The sequence below is a fragment of the Mastomys coucha genome, unplaced genomic scaffold (genome assembly GCF_008632895.1).
Source record: "Mastomys coucha isolate ucsf_1 unplaced genomic scaffold, UCSF_Mcou_1 pScaffold20, whole genome shotgun sequence".
Classification (NCBI taxonomy): Eukaryota; Metazoa; Chordata; class Mammalia; order Rodentia; family Muridae; genus Mastomys; species Mastomys coucha.
The window spans coordinates 44,105,714-44,123,187 of record NW_022196903.1 but is presented as its reverse complement, the minus strand read 5'-3'; the positions used below and the strand labels follow the sequence as shown (position 1 = coordinate 44,123,187).

Genomic DNA, 17,474 nt, shown 5'->3' with positions numbered 1-17,474 from the left:
AAAAAAAAAAAAAAAAAAAAAAAAACTTCTGGTGGTATTCGGCTGGCTGCTTCTTGGCCCTTCCACTGGCTTGTGGCAATTGGTGGAGCCTTGAGATCTCTTCTGGTCGAGCTGCTGCTACTGATTGATGTTTGGTGTTTTGCTAGTAGACTAGATGGCTGAGAATAAAGATTGGAATCACCCCAAAGAGCTATTTCTTAACAGGTCCACAACCCACATTTCCTATTAGCTTTTCTTCTCCCCTACCTCTGGTGGGCTAGAAAGGAGGTGGACATGTTAAAGAACCATAGTTAAAGTAGATTTTTAAAAATCTAAGCCTACAGGATCCAGGGGAATAAAGAGTGAAGTGTTAGAGTGTTGGGGTCAGGTAAGTATCAGCAATATGGCAGTAGCTTGAGTGGACTGCAGGAGGAAGGAAGAGGATTCGCCACCTAAGCAAAGCACTCTCTCTAGCAGACTAGCAGGTTCCTGTGTCCTGAGGCAGAGAAACCTATTCTAAACAAAGAGGTCACTGAAGTGGAAGTTTCTGGATGTGTTAGATGATGCAGAATCATGTGGTGTTTTACTGAGGGACGACCCACGGGCAGACACATGACGCCTGCGTAGCTAGCCTTGCAATGCTTCGTTGGCCTCACGTCTTCATCTTTGTTAATCTTCACTTCATTGAGAAAGGCACAGCAGAGAACTTTTCCTGGCATCTCAGCTGGTCCTGGTTACTGCCGCTGACTTGTGCCAATTCAGTGGACACCTGGCAGTTTCTGCTAGATTGTGCCACCACTGCTAATTTGTGTTTGCTATCCTGACTCTACTGAACTAAACTGCTGGTATCCTGTAAACAGAGATTGGAATCACCTCAAGAAACTACTTCTAAACAGGTCCACATCCCCTTGTCCTATTCACTATCTTTTCTTCCCCACCATTGGATGGTGGGCTAGAAGTAAGGTTCAAAGCATTTGAGAACCCTTATTAAAAGCAGATTTTTAAAAATCTAAGCCTACAAATCATTGTGGTTGAAATAGGTGTGACCAAAGAAAAGATCTCTAGGTAATGATTTCAGAGAGAAAGCAGAGCAGGTCACAGGGCCTGGTCTAGTAGAAACAAGGCATGAGACACAGATGTCATTTTAAATTTTGAAGCAACCATGTGTGAAGAATAAAAATAAACAAGTGAAATTTTAAGGACATTTTATTTTGTTCTATATAACCATGATATCATATTAAGATGAAGCAACTATGTTACATGAGAAAACAAGATATTACTGCAGTGGTTTGCATTTTTGTTTTTCGAGACAGGGTTTCTCTGTGTAGCCCTGGCTGTCCTGGAACTCACTCTGTAGACCAGGCTGGCCTTGAACTAAAAAATCCGCCTGCCTCTGCTTCCCAAGTGCTGGGATTAAAGGCATGCGCCACCACTGCCCAGTGATGATTTGCATTTTTGCCTTTCTTCCTAAATCTTTAAGTTTAGAATGGATTAAAAACTCACACAGATAAATTCAATCTAACAACATTTCAGATATCCATTAGCCACACATAGCTATTAGGTACCTTAACTGGCTGGGTAGTTAAACAAAAATTGTGACACTCTTTAAGGTTTTGTTTTCTTATATATATGTATGTATACGTACACACACATACACACATATGATATATAGTGGTTATATAGTGGACATATATATATATATATATGTATATATATATATGTGTGTGTGTGTGTGTAATGGTTATATATAGTGGATACACACACACACACACACACACTAGAAGACATGGACTTACTGGAAGTAGGAGGTCATTTGGTGGGGTGGATGGTCCTTAAAGGATAGACCTTACCGCGGTCTTTCCCTTACCCTTTTGCCAGGGTCCTGCCCTAACAGGTTCAGGTATTGAGGCAGGACTCAGCTTCCAATGAAGGTCAAAGGCTGATGACCTCTGGCTTTTAACTCTCTCTTACTGTTGTGGGGCCAAAAGATGGTGGCTTCTGACAACTGAGCCTGCTGATAGCTCTCTCTGGGATGAGAAGTTGATGGCTTCTTACAATTAATTCTCTTTTGTTCTCCTGAGGCCAAAAGCTAATGGCTTCTGGCAATTGAGCCTGCTGATAGCATCAGGGGAGTAAGAAAAGAAACTTAGTTACTTGGGCTCTTTACTCTTTGACTCCTAGGGCCTCTTAGTGACCAAGCAAGAGATTCAGAGTTTGTTAACACTTTCTGAGCAAGAGAGAGAAAGGAAAAGGAAGAAAGTCAGGCACACACACACACACACACACACACACACACACTGGAGAAAGCAGAAAAGGGCTACACCTTTATTTTGACTTTCAGCTTTTTAGACAAAAAGTTCTCTATGTAAAAAAGTTACTTCATAAAATATTACACAAAAGGGAGTTTCAGTAAGTGCAAAGCAGTGTTTCATTCTAGAAGTTCATTATAAGCTCACAGCAGTAGTTTCACATGCACTTGCTTTATCATGGCTCACACCTGTGGGTTCATTCTTGGGCCTGATTTAAAATGAATGTTTTTCCTTAATCACAAATCTGTCCCAAGCCAATTTCTCTTCTTAGTGCAATTTATGAAAGCTCATTGTATTCCTTATTATGCAGCCGTTACTTGCTATTCTGTGAGGAGGTGGAACATTCTATTTTTGATTCTAACTTTATTACATCTTTCTGGCAAAACAACTAAAAGCATCTCCTTAAATTTTCTTCCTATTCCAGGCAGTGGTGGCACATACATTTAATCCCAGCACTTGAGAGGCAGAGGCAGATAAATTACTGAGTTTGAGGTCAGCCTGGTCTACAGAGTGAGTTCCAGGACAGTCAAGGCTACACATAGAAACCCTGTCTCAAAAAAAATATTTTTTTCTTCCTAAAATTATTTGATGACCAAGCCAGATCAGTCGGTCAACAGGTTCTCCAATGCAGGAGTGAGAATTAAAAAGAAAAAAGATGGGCTGACAAGATGGCTCAGTGGGTAAGAGCACTGCTCTTCCGAAGGTCCGGAGTTCAAATCCCAGCAAACACATGGTGGCTCACAACCATCCATAATGAAATCTGACACTCTTCTGGTGCATCTGAAGACAGCTACAGTTGTGTGTAATAATAAATAAATATTTGGGCCAGAGCAAGCGGGGCTGACCAGAGCAAGCAGGGTTGACCGGAGCAAACAAAGATCCTAAATTCAATTCCCAACAACCACATGAAGGCTCACAACCATCTGTACAGCTACAGTGTACTCATATACACAAAATAAATAAATCTTTAAAAAAAAAAAAGACAATTAGACAACATTGTAGCATGACCCAGCCAGTTCTGAGGCTGAGGCAGGTTTATTTCTTCCCAATCTGCTTTTATACCATTTTAATTACATGCAAGTAATAAGGTCAGTTCTAGGTTAAGGAACAAGCAAGGCAATAAACAGAGTCCCATGATCATTCCTGTGATCACTGTGCTTATCAGAATGACCAAGAATATAAGTCTACTTCCCTGTCCTAGCCCAAAGCCATAGTCTTGTCTGAAGCCTACTTCTTTGTTCTAGCCTAAAATTAGATTCCTGCCTGAAGCCTACTTCCTTGTAATGGCCCAATGTCATATTCCTGCCAAGTGGCCCCAAAAGCTCTCCACAATTTAAATCAAATCAGGAATTCTATGAAATCAGTAATTCATCTAAACAGCATTAATTCATGAACACTGATCTTCATGTTGATCTGCAGGAAATTTTCCCAGTAGGGTGTGCCCAGGAATCATTAAGTTATGTGACAGTGGCAGGAAAGGCATATTAGCAGCAGGAAGAAATTCTGGGACAAAGTCTCTGGGGTCCATGCCTCTTAGAGCACACCCATCACAGCCATGCAAGACGGTGGGCTATCTCCAGGAAACTCACTTGTTTGCCATAGCCTTTCCTACATGGATGAAGCAAGAGGATCATATATATGTGTGTGTGTGTGTGTGTGTCTATGTATATATGTATATGTATGCATACATATATACATAAAAGTATATATACTATACATGTATATAGAATATATGTATATAATATATAACATCTATTTATGTCTATTTGTGTATATATAATCATGTGTGTATGTAGGGCACCAGGCGATGGGGAAATAAAGGGTTGGGAGAGACCTATGTCCTGCCAGAGCTCCGAGACCCTGGATGGGCAAACGCAGGAGACTACTGTGTGTGCTCTCTGGTTGGGCATCTGGCTGTGGGAAGCCATGAACCCCAGTCTGAGGGTGTTGAAGGGAGCAGTACGGGGTCCCTGGGCCTCACAGAGGCCAAGGACGACCCGTTCTAGCTCTTGGGCATCGCAGGACATCGCTGGACACCGAGGAAGAGCTCAGAACAAGTGGGGACCCCCAGGGGCAGTTCAGTCAGCCTCGGAACGAAGGGAGAAAGGGGGCGCTGGGTGGTTACCTCGCGGGCAAGAGTCCTTGGTCCAGTCTCTCGGAGGCAAGGAGGAAGGCCTTGCTGTTCCCAGGTAACCGTGGGGCAGGGCATACCTGGCGGTAGTCAGGTGACTGTGGGAGTGGAGTCCAGCCAGAATACTGGGAGCTTGGGACATTCTCTAGCCATAGGATAAAGGAGTTCTCGGAGGGCTCCTGGTGTCAGGCATCTATGTCTGGAGGCGTAGACTTTTCTACTAAGTCTCCAGAGTAAGCCTCACTCAACCAGAACACAAACTGCCTTTCACGGTCCAACATGTGTGTGTGTGTTCTGTATGCAAAAAAAAAAAAAAAAAAAAAAGAGAGAGAGAGAGAGAGAAAGGGAAAGAGAACAAAATAATATAAAAATGTTCAGTTGTAGATACATTTAGTAGATGGAACCTAATACAAATATACATATATATGTATATATTTGTAAAGTTACACATTTTTGTCTCTGAGCTGAAAATGCTCCCACTGTGAATGTTCCTAAAACTCACTGGACTTTTTGGGAGAAATATGACAATCACCTACCCTGCGAAGTGACGCAGCACAAAGATCTCTGTGGGGCCAGGGGAAGCAGCATCTTATCAGAGGCTGCAAAGATGAGCATACTGAGGTCTGAGTATGTAGAGCCTAGACATGGGCTAAGAGAACCTTGGCTAGCAAGAGATGGGAGCATTTTGGACAAGGAGGATATAAGTGAAGCACCAGTGTTCTAGTTCTAAGCTGATATTGTTATGAAAACAATCATGAGATTATATTAGGAGGAAAATTAGGGCATTTTCCAGCTGTCTCCTGAGAAGGTCAAAGACCAATGGCAACCTTGCATCAGAGCCATATGTGTACTGTGTGTAGTGTGTGTAATAGAGTATTGTGTGTATTTATTTAGTCCTTTATTAAAGGACCAAGAATGTTCAGGAAGCAATGACTCTACAAAACATACCATTATTCTTGAGACATCTTAATTGTGTCAAAAGACAAAGAGGCCATCAAAACTTATGCTGACTAATTAAAGCCACATTAAGGTATTACCTCACAGCTATCAGAACAGTTATTATCAGGGCCCAGGAAGTGACACAGCAGGTAACGGTGCTTCTCCCCGAGCCTGGAGATCTTAATCCATTACACAGAGCTCTTGTGGAGGAAGGGTCATGAAAGATGTCTTTGCCCTATATAAGATCATTGGGCATATCCATGCATATATATGCATGCAAAAACACAAGGGAAGAAGGAAGGAAGGAAGGAAGGAAGACACAAAGAGGGAGGAAGGGAGAAACAAACAAAGAAAAACTGGCAAATATAGATGTTAGGTCCTGGTTCTTCCTCCCAGCCCCATGCTCCTAAAGACTCAGACACAAAATATATTTACAAATAACTTGGCCATATAGCTAGGCTCTTCTTTGATTAGCTCCTAAGTTAATATGACCCATTTATTCTAATCTACATTCTGCCACGTGGCTGGTTACCTGTGCTCAGGTACCAAACGTCCATCTCATCACATCTTCTCCACTGAATCTCCCATGCCTTGCTCTATCCCAGAAATCTTTCTGTCTGTCTCCTGATGTTCCACCATTTATTCTACCCTTTCCTATAGGCCATAAGTTTTTTAATTGACAGGCTATGCATCCATACAATACATAAGATTCTCTCTCTCACAATTATTATTTTAAAAAAATTTTAAATAAGGATGTAGTGATGAGGATCCTTTGTACACTATGGGAAGAATGTTAATTAATACAGCCATTATAGAAATCAGTACATGGTTTCCAAGAACATTCAAAAGAGAAACCACCATGTAATCCCACCTCTGGGTATATATCCCAAGGAAATAAAATCAATGAGTCACATAGCTGTGTTCCATGTTCACTGTCACAACAGCCAAAGACAGGGAATAAATCTCGAGTATTCACCAGTGGATAATCTGCTAAGGAAACTGCAGGATAGCCCGGGAGTGTGGAACATGCCTTTAATCCCAGCACTTGGAAGGCTGAGGCAGGCAGATTTCTGAGTTCAAGGCCAGGCTGATCTACAGAGTGAGTTCCAGGAAAGCCAGGACTATACAGAGAAACTATGTCTCAAAAAACCAAAAAAAAAAAAAAAAAAAAAAAAAAAAAAAAAAGAAAAGAAAAGAAAAGAAAAAAGGAAGGAAGGAAGGAAGAAACTGCAGTATAAATACACAATGGAATAGTCTTCAGACTTTGAAAACAGAAGAAAACCCTGTTTTATGCAATAATACAGAAAACCTGGAAGTCTCTTAGTCGCTGTTCTACTGCAGTGAAGAGATCCCATGATCACAGCAACTTTTTTTTTTAACAATAGCCACAGTTGGAACTCATTGACCTTTTTTTTTTAAAGATTTATTTATTGTATGTAAATGGTACACTGTCACTGTCTTCAGACACACCAGAAGAGGGCATTGAATCCTATTACAGATGGTTGTGAACCACCATGTGGTTCCTGGGAATTAAACTTAGAACCTCTGGAAAAGCAGTCATGCTATTAACCCCTGAGCCCTCTCTCCAGCCCCCACAGCAGCTCTTATAAAGGAAAACATTTAATTAAGGGTAGCTTTAAGGTTCCAAGGTTTAGTCCATTATCGCCATTACAGGAAGCATGGTGATCACAGACAGATGCAGTGCTGGAAATGCAGAGTTCTACACCTGGATTATCACAGCAGCAAGAGAGAGACACTGAGCCTAGTTTGAGCATCAGAAACCTCAGTGTCTGCCCCAGTGACACATCTTCTCCAACAAGGCCACAACTCCTAATTGTGCCACTCCCTATAAGCCTATGGAGCCATTTTCTTTTGAACCACTACAGAAGGTAAAGACACCAAACAGGCAGAAAAAGTTACACCACAAACTACCAAGTTACAGCTTAAAGAGTCAAACTCATGGAAGAAAGGTGGTACAATGAGGGGTGGGGGGTGGGGCAGTTGGGTAGGGAGTGGAGACAGGTTGTTGAAAGGATCTCCCCTCTATCCATGAGAAGCCCCTCCCTCTTTTCTGTTCCTGAAACCACTCAACTGCTGTGGTCAAGGTTGCCAATGGCTTAACATTGCCAAATCCAGCAGCCAATTCTTTGCTACTGCCAAACTTGACCAAAGCAGGCAAATAAATTGAGGAATGGAAAAGAGCGGGGGAGTCCTAGGCTAAGGGAGGATGTGGCCATGGCAGGCAGTGTGTAAGTTTCCCCTCTCTCATGCACCCATTTCCCATATCTATCATCTTGTATAATCATTCTCTTACATGCCATGGTGACAGTTTGATGAAGCAAGTGGCCATGTCAGGAAGCCTGATATTAAGCAACCTAGGATAGCCTCTGACCAGCAGCCAAGAGAACAGAGAGTACAACGTGAGCTGGAGAAGAGCTGCCTGTGGCTGCAAGCACCTTGACTGCCGCTCTGCACGAATGGTAAAGGGAGGGCCCAGTTAATTGGTGCCTGCATAAATAGAAACTGGGGAAAATGTAAGTTTTAAGTGATCAGGTTTTTTGGTGATCATTGTTACAAGCAATAGATAACTAATACAGTGGCTGTAGCCAAAGCATGTGGGGTGCAACAATGGTCAGATTTGCAGGAAAACATTGCAAATCTTTGGATTTTTGTGGTTCTGGCTTAATGAGATGGCAGTTCAATATTGCATAACAAAAGCAATCTATAATGGATGGCTATCAGTATTGAGTAGGAACTATTGAAATAGACCACAATAATTTTATTTCACATAATAGGATTGGATTAACCACACCTAGTGCACAAACCAGTAACTTGAGCTACTCTGGAGACTTGCAAAAGTTGGTTGTGTGTTTGAGACACGCCTGGGCAGTGTACTGAGACCCGCTTTCAATTGTTAAGAAAAATAATGAGAAGGCTGATATATTATTAGTCACTTTCCTATGGCTGTGATAAAACCCCATGGCCTAGGCAACTTACAGGTTTATTCTGGAATAAGAATCCAGAGTGAGGGCTGGCAAGATGGCTCAGTGGGTAAGAACACTGACTACTCTTCCGAAGGTCCTGAGTTCGGATCCCAGCAACCACATGGTGGCTCACAACCACCCATAATGAGATCTGACGCCCTCTTCTGGTGCATCTGAAGACAGCTACAGCATACTATGCCGGAGGCGGGGCTGGAGCGAGCTATCTGTACTGCTAGTGTACTCATACACATAAAATAAATAAATCTTAAAAAAAAAATTAAAAAAAAAAAAGAATCCAGAGGGATAAAAATCTATCACTGTTAAACCGGAGAAAGGAGAAAAGACAAATTCATGATTGTCCAAGTAAAGGAAGTTGTACTTTAGGGTGCTCCTGGTACCAGCCACCCTAAGTTGAGATTTGAGAGATAAGGTGTTCTCAGGGGTGAGAGAGCTGGCGGTTATACATTGTTAGACATCTACAATGAACGGGAAGGACCAAGGGTAAGGATATACATTCTGTGACTGGGGGCTCAAGTTTAGTGTAGGTTAAAAACATGTTTTACTGCTTACATCAGATCTTAGAGACAGAAACTTATTCTTTTACTCTTTTTTTATTTTTTCAAAGAGGGCTCACAGTCCCAGGGGGATGAGAGTCCATCATGGTGGTGGAGAGGGGCGGGGAAGCATGGTGGTGGGGAGGGGCTGGGAAGCATGGCAGTAAGCAGCAGGGAGAGAGGCGGGAATAGGAAACTAAGAGTGTACAGCCTTTACTGAAAGCCTGGTGCAGAGTAAAGAGGAAATCAGGTGAGGCTTTATCAACATACACATACACACATACACACGTGCTCATGCATGGACGCACACCAGTGAAATACTTCCTACAGCAAAGTCCCACCTTCCTAATTTCCCCAGATAGCTGCACCAACTAGAGACCAAGTTTTCAAATACCAGAGTCTATGCGAGAACATTTCTCATTCAAACCACTATGAGTGTCAAAGATTTTGGAGCCATTTTAAAACAAGAAATTTATTCTTAATTACAAATAAAAACCTTTAGCTTACAAGGACAAACAGTGATGTATTACAATAGCGGCTCATGACTGAACATCATAGCACATTAGGCCAAAACAGTTCTATGTGTTAAGAGATTTATTGGGAGAGAGAGGTGGCAGAGGAAAAAGAAGGTGGGGTGGAGAGGAGAGAGATGGGGGAGGCTTTCTTTATGTATGGGTAGTGATGTAACACAGGTAAAAGTGGGAGGTGAGCTAAGTAAATTCTGGGAATATGGTGATTGTTGCCTTGACAACAGGTCTGCGGGTCCCGCCTATGTAATGTCACAAGTTTTAGAGGTCCTGATGCCAAGGAATCTTGGGCTGGAGAGATGGTTCAACTGGTAAGAGCACTGACTATTCTTTTGAAGGTCCTGAGTTCAAATCCCAGCAACCACATGGTGGCTCACAACCATCCATAATGAGATCTGACTCTCTCTTCTGGTGTGTCTGAAGACAGCTACAGTTTTTTTGTTGTTGTTGTTGCTTTGGTTTTTTTTTGTTTGTTTGTTTTGTTTTTTTCAAGACAGGGTTTCTCTGTATAGCCCTGGCTGTCCTGGAACTCATGTTGTAGACCAGGCTGGCCTCGAACTCAGAAATCCGCCTGCCTCTGCCTCCCAAGTGCTGGGATTAAAGGCGTGCGCCACCACTGCCCGGCCCTACAGTTTTTTAAATAAATAAAAAAAGAGAGAGAGAGAAAGAAAGGAAGGAAGGAAGAAAAAAAGAAAGAAAGAAAGAAAGAAAGAAAGAAAGGAAGGAAGGAAGGAAGGAAGGAAGGAAGGAAGGAAGGAAGGAAGAAAGAAAGAAAGGAAGGAAGAAAGGAAGAAAGAGACCTTGACCTAGCCAGGACCAACAAGAACTTAATTCCTAACTGTCTTAACTGTAAAGAGAACCTTTAACCTGCAGGGTGTGTTGTTCCTGTCTCACACCTACCATAGCAGTGAAGTATGGCAGAAAAAACAGGTTGGACATCAGGGACAGATCTGCGAGCTCACATCAACTAAAACAGCAAAGAGGAAGCAGAGAGGGCAAATCAAGATGGTGGGAGTCTTTAGACTCTCAGAGTGACATACTTCCTGCAGCAAAATCACCTCCTATGCCTCCCCAAACAGCACAAACTGAGTGTATTCATTGCCAAAGACCAGGGACATTTATCACTTAAACCACCACAGTTGGGAACAGAGCTCAGTGGTAGAAGCAGATGGAAGGAGGGGAAGACTGGAGGGAAGGAAGAAAACGGAGTTTGGTTTTCCGTGCTCCAGGACGAGGACCTGAGGTGCATATTTTATACATCAGGCAAACCTAGCCTCCAGGTTCTCCCAGCATCCCTCAGTTTGGCTTACCCTACCCCTCACCAACCCTGAAATTTCTAGCCCAGAGGCTGGGATGCCTGCTTCCTGAAACTATTCTTCTCCTCCCCTTCTTTCTCTGCTAGAGCCCTTCCTCTTCTTCCCCCCAACTCTCCGCCCCATGGTGACTTCTTTGGCCTTGGTCCCTGGGGCTGAACTTGCCAGCCCAAAAGAAGCTTCCCAATAAACCTGCCTTTAATATATTCTAATCTGGCTTGAAGTGGCTCATTTCATCAGCAGAAAAATAGGCTATCAAAGGCTATAGGCTTTCAAAATATATCAAAAATAGGCTATAGGTCTTTTTTTCAGAGACCATTTGTTATTATTTTTTAAAAAGAGAGAAGATGGATCTCTGTGAGCTCAAGATCAGCCTGGTCTACAGAGAAAGTTCCAGAACAGCCAGGGCTATACAGAGAAATCCCCATCTGGGAAAAAGAAAAAAGAAAAAGGACTTATCTGAGACATGGCCTCACACATGCTAGATATATACTCTACTACTGACACATATCATCCAAGATCACATTTTAAAAAAAAAATTATCTATATTTGAAAAGTAGATTCCCACTTTCAGCCTAGATGACAAAATAGGAACTCCATTTGCCTCTGGTAATTGGCTGAATCCCAAACTCACTGGGATCTGTGCATGTGACAACAGACAGCAAAAGAGACTTTGTGGTGAAAGAACTGGAGAGACTGTCCCAATATCCAGAGAATACTGAAAGTACCTAGCTGGAAGGCTTGCAGGAAGGAGGCAGGGGGATTGACTGCATTGTTGGGAAAGGAGGTTGTAAGCCAGAAAATGCAAGGAATGGAGCCCTAAGGGCGTGGGAGTGGGGGCAGGGATGGCAGACCAGGCATGCATTCTTCCACCTGGAGCCTCCAGAGGGAGCAGGTCCTGCCAACACCTTGATCTCAGCCAAGATAACGGATTTCAGGTTTCTGAACTCCAGAACCATAAGGGAATAATTTTTTTCACTCACCAAATTTGTGAGTGTTTTTAAAACAATCATAGAAAACCAACATACTACTCCACGTTGCTGGGGTTACTACTTTGTGGCGCCTCCTTCTCCTCTGCCCTTTGTCTCCCCCCCTTCTATCCCCTATCACCAGATAGGAAAGGAAAGAGCATAGAGGGGGGAGAGAGAAATAGAGATCTCTGGCATCTTTCTTCTTGTTTCTTCTCTGAGCACTAACTTGTTTCTTCTTTGACTACTAACAAACCACAATCACCCCCGCACTCCCTCCCCTGCCCCCAATGACCAACAACCACCAGCCCTGCATTTATATACCCTCGGTTGAGAAAAGGCTTTCATCAGCTTAGCCTGTAAGCCAAGTCTCTAGGGCATTTTTTTTTTATTAGTTAATGATTGATGTGGAAGGGTCCACCCAGATCACTGTGGGTGGTACCACCCCCTAGGCTGATGGTCCTGGGTTCCATAACAAAGTAGTCTGAGCGAGCTATGGGGAGCAAGGCAGTAAGCAGCTCTCCTCTGCGTTCTGCTTCAGTCCCTGCCTCCAGATACCTGCTTGAATTCTTCCCCCCCCCCCCGACTTCGATGGACTGTTTTTGTTTTTAAAGATTTATCTTATCCTATGTGTATGAGTGTTTTGCCTGCGTGTATGTCTGCATACCACACGCATACTGGTGCCCAAGGAGATGGTAAGCCCCCATGTAGATGATAGGGATCAAACCCAGGTCAGGTCCTTTGTAAGAATAACAAGTGCTCTAAACCACTGAGCCAGCTCTCCAGCCATCAAGGATGGTAATGCAGAAATAGACGTCAAATAAACCCCTCTAGTCACTGTTGTATCACAGCAACAGAAAAGCAAACTAATGACAGTAAAGAAAAAACAGACAAATTAAGCACCAAAAATAATTTTAAGTGTTGATTTAAAAAAAAAAAACAAATTGCAATATTTTTATAGATGGGTGCCTTGCCTGTATGTATGTCTGTGCATCATGTATGTAAAGAGCCCACAGAGTCCACAGAGTCCAGAGGAGGGCATTGGATCCCTGAAACTGGAGTTCTGAACAGTTGTAAGCTGCCATGTGGGTGCTAGGAATCCATCCCAGGTCTTCTAGAAGAGCAGCTGGTGCTCTTAACTCTTGAACCATCTCTTCAGCCGCCGAAAGAGTGGTTTTTAAACGTTAAAGACGTTGCTAACCTACATGCAAAAGGAATATGAAGATACACTTGACCTACTAAGGATTTAGTGAGGTCCTAAACTCCTTCTGAACAGAGATTTAAAAGATACTGGCACTGCTGATCAAATTTAAAAAGCAATAAACTTTTAAAAATCTTTAAAGCTTAGCTTCCTTAAGTGTACTCTACTATTGAATTATTTATGCCAAAAGTTATAAAATTGCATGTACTTAGCATATCTGGGTTCAGTCTCTAGCTAACCTCATACTCCAGCCTTAAATAAAAACAAAACGATTTGAAAAAGCTATAAAATTACAAACTCCTCCTGAGACTAACCCTCCTGACTCACTAACTCAATATGCATCAGGCATTGTATAAACATCCCAATCTTCTCCCCTACTCTGCAAAAATCCATCTAGCCTCGGCTCATGATGCTACTCACTCACTGACTGGGGTCCTTTTGCTCTAGGTAGGACTCTGGCAGGCAAGCAGCTTACTTAGTGGCAGTGTTTGGCAGTATCCAGGCAGCAGGGAGCAGCAGTCGGTGTCTCTCTCCTAGGTAGTCAGTGTAACCTACTTCAAATCATGCAAGCCTAGGTTTGGATAACTCTTAAGTTCAGATTCCTTAAGCCAGTAGCAGTAGCCAACATAACTCTTGGGCAGGGGAGTCTGAGATCCTTGGCCCTAAAGGCTTGATGATTTTCGAGACCTTTCAGCAAGCAAAGGCTGCTGTTCTCTCCTCCGGCTCTTCACAGCCTTCTACCATACTTCTATCTCAAGTCTCCATGTTTTTGTGACTTCCACTGTACCCCCTATCCTGCCCCATCATTCCCTAGGATTACTCATCTGCCTGTTGCTGCTATAGCTGCTATCAAGCTTGCTGCTATTCAGACGGCAGCTACTGCCACTGCTGATGGCTGCTCTCGTGGCTGCCCCTAACCACAAGTCTTGCAGTTCCATTTCATTTTTTAGTGATCCATCAGCCACAGCTTGGCTCTGAGGGCACTGAGTACCTAATGCCAGATGTCACTGCTGCTCTTGTTTCTTCATGTCACCAGTTCAACCAACAGTACCAAAGTCACACAAGAAAAGATATCCTAGAGAGAAGACATATACCTCAGAGAAGTCTTTCACTGTGCTTAATGTTACAAAACCAGGTGTAGCAGTTACCTTTCTTATTACTGGAGCAAAATAGCTAACAGAGCTTGAGGGAGAATGGGTTCCTTTTGACTCAGTGTTAGAGTACAGTTCACCATGCAATAGGAACAGGAGGCATCCAGTCACATCGTGTCTGCTGTCAGGAAGTGGAGAGAAAGGAATGCTAGTGTTCAGCTCATTTCTCCTTTTTATTCACTCTACAACTCCCCAGGCCATGGCTTGGTGCCACACACTCAGATTGTTCTTAACCCCTCAATCTGTTCTGGAAGCACCCTCATAGATACAGTCAGGGGTATGAATCTCTAGTGGTTTTAAAGCCAGTCAAACGGATAACTGTAGTGGTTTAAATGTGATGTCACCCATAAATCTCAGGCATTTAACTGCTTGGCTCCCACCTGGCTATTTGGGAAGAATTAGGAGGTATGGTCTTGCTGGAGGAATGAGACACTGGAGGTAGGCTCTGAGATTTCAAAAGAATCACACCATATAGAATAGTCTTTTGGACTTCCTATCTGTGGGTCAATTCGTGAGCTCTCAGCTACTGTGCCTGCTATGCTCCTTGCCAGGATGGACTCTTATCCCTCTGGAATCATAAGTTCAAACAGACCCTTCCTTAAGTTGCCTTGGTCATGGTGTTTCATCACAATAGAAACAGTAATTAAGACAGCAATGAAAGTAGCCAACATCCAGGGAAGGAAGATGTCTACCATCTGACTTCCCCATCGAGCTGAGCAGAAAACCTAATATGCAAATGAATCTTTGTGTTTATATCAGTAACAGAAAACCTTGATGGCTTATATGTGCACCAGTCACACAACAGTCCCTCTGTGGGACCCCTCTGACCTATGTAGAAATGACTTCATCTACAGTTCAGTGAGGTTTATGATAACAAAATGTCTGGTACCTCACACTGTCACTTGAGATGCTGGAGGGAACACATCTAATATAAAATGGTAATCACTGTATAGTTCTTTCTCAGATTATCAGTTGAGTGTTCAAAGGCTGGCATTGGTATACAGGTAATCCAACTGACCGTTTGATTGACAGTCCTTTTGCTTACAGCAGCCAGAGAAGCAAGGGAGAGTTGTAGAGTCCCTGGACAACACCTAAGGAATGATTCTTGAGGCTGTGCTGTGCACACACATGAACATGCACACAAACATACATAAACACAACACATATACAACAGAGACACAGTAACCCACCATGGCCTCTGCATCAGCTCTTGCCTCCAGGTTCCTGCCCTGTTTGAGTTCTTGTCCTAACTTCCTTAGATGATGATCAGCAATATGGAAGTGTAAGCCAAATAAACCCTTTCCTCTCCAACTTGCTTTTTGGTTATGGTCTCAACAGGAACCTGGAGGCAGAAGCTGATGCAGAGGCTATGGAGGGGTGCTGCTTACTGGCTTCTTCTCCATGGCTTGCTCAGCCTGCTTTCTTGTAGAACCCAGAACCACCAGCCCAGGGATGACATCATCCACAATGGGATGGGACCTCCCATCATTGATCAGCAATTAAGAAAATGCCTTCAGAGTATTCTGCTAGCAGCCTTCAGATGAAGATGTAGACCTCTTAGCAACTCCTGCACCATGCCTGCCTGGATGCTGCCATGTTCTTGCCTTGATGATAATGGACTGACCCTCTGAACCTACATCTCTTTTCTCTGGGAGGAAAAATGGCATCAGCAGCAGTGGATCCACAACCAAGCCTGGTGATGAGGGTAGCCAACCTGCCCTTGGTGAGCTCTACCTACAACCTCGTGTCCTCCGCTTATGTCAGTACAAAGGATCAGTACCCGTATTTGAGATCCGTGTGTGAGATGGCAGAGAAGGGTGTGAAGACTGTGACCTCTGTGGCTGTGACAAGCGCCCTGCCCATTATCCAGAAGCTAGAGCCTCAAATTGCGGTTGCCAATACCTATGCCTGCAAAGGCCTGGACAGGATGCAGGAAAGACTGCCCATTCTGAACTAGCCAACATCTGAGATTGTTGCCAATGCCAGAGGTGCTGTAACGGGGGTGAAGGATGTAGTGATGGCTACTATGGCTGGAGCCAAGGATTCTGTAGCCAGCACAGTCTCAGGGGTGGTGGATAAGACCAAAGGAGCAGTTACTGGCAGCATGGAAAGGACCAAGTCTGTGTGTGGTCAATGGCAGCATCAATATGGTTTTGGGAATGGTACAGCTCGTGAACAGTGGAGTAGATAATTCAATTACCAAGTTGGAGCTGCTGGTAGACCTCTCACTCAGAAGGAGCTGGAGATGGAAGCAAAAAAGGTGGAAGGATTTGATATGGTTCAAAAGCCGAGATGTTATGAATGGCTGGAGTCCCTGTCCACCAAGCTCTGCTCTCAGGTTATCACCAGGCTCTCAGCAGGGTAAAAGAAGCCAAACAAAAGAGCCAGGAGACCATTTCTCAGCTCCACTCCACTGTCAATATGATTGAATTCACCAGGAAGAAGATACACAGTGCCAACCAGAAAATTCAGGGTGCTCAGGATAAGCTCTATGTCTCATGGGTGGAGTTGAAGAGAAGCATCGGCTAAGATGACACCGATGAGTCCCACTGTGCTGAGCACATCGAGTCACGTACTCTGGCTATTGCCTGCAACCTGACCCAGCAGCTCCAGACTACATGCCAGGCTGTCCTGGTCAACGCCCAAGGATTACCACAGAACATTCAAGATCAGGCCAAACAATTGGGGGTGATGGCCGGCGACATCTACTCGGTGTTCCACAATGCTGCCTCCTTTAAGGAAGTGTCTGATGGCGTCCTCACTTCCAGCAAGGGGCAGCTGCAGAAAATGAAGGAATCCTTAGATGAAGTTATGGATTACTTTGTTAACAACACGCCTCTCAACTGGCTGGTAGGTCCCTTTTATCCTCAGTCTACTGAGGTGGACAAGGCCAGCCTGAAGATCCAACAGTCTTGGCTCAAAGCCTAGTAAACCTGTCCTTGTCACCAGTGCATGATGTTGCTGGCCAGGTGACACCTTTTGCTGTATTGAAATTAACCTGATAGATGGCTTTACATTAGAAAAGCAGCTAGTTGGAACAAAGGTCCTCATTATGATCATTCACAGCTCAATTATGGTCCTGCCCCAGCTGGCTCTGACACGAGTTCTTTTTACCTGGCTGGAAAGCGGTGTGTGTTAGTCTTGTGAGGACCTCACTAGAACCCAAAAGCTCAGGTGCACTTACAGCCTTGCATGTGGCCTTTGTGTTATTGGCTGTAAACATCTGTCTGTACCGAATAAAAATCCATTCCTGTGGCCTCTGCTCTGAACCGGCACCTGCTCCTGTTGGTCTGAGCAGGTCTCATCACTGTTTCTCTTAAGGCACATGCTTGGGCAGCTTGAATTGAGTTTTTTCCTTCTCTTTGAAGAAGTACTACCTTTGGACACAATAAAATTCACAATAGGGTAGAGCACCAAA

At 43.7% G+C, this 17,474-nt stretch overlaps 1 pseudogene across 1 annotated transcript; it reads left to right on the top strand.

The window, feature by feature from the left end:
* Positions 1 to 15,716: 15,716 nt before the first annotated feature.
* LOC116098871 lies at positions 15,717 to 17,271 on the top strand (annotated as a pseudogene). Its single transcript, XR_004121977.1, has one exon. The product of XR_004121977.1 is annotated as a perilipin-2 pseudogene (transcript).
* Positions 17,272 to 17,474: the final 203 nt, after the last annotated feature.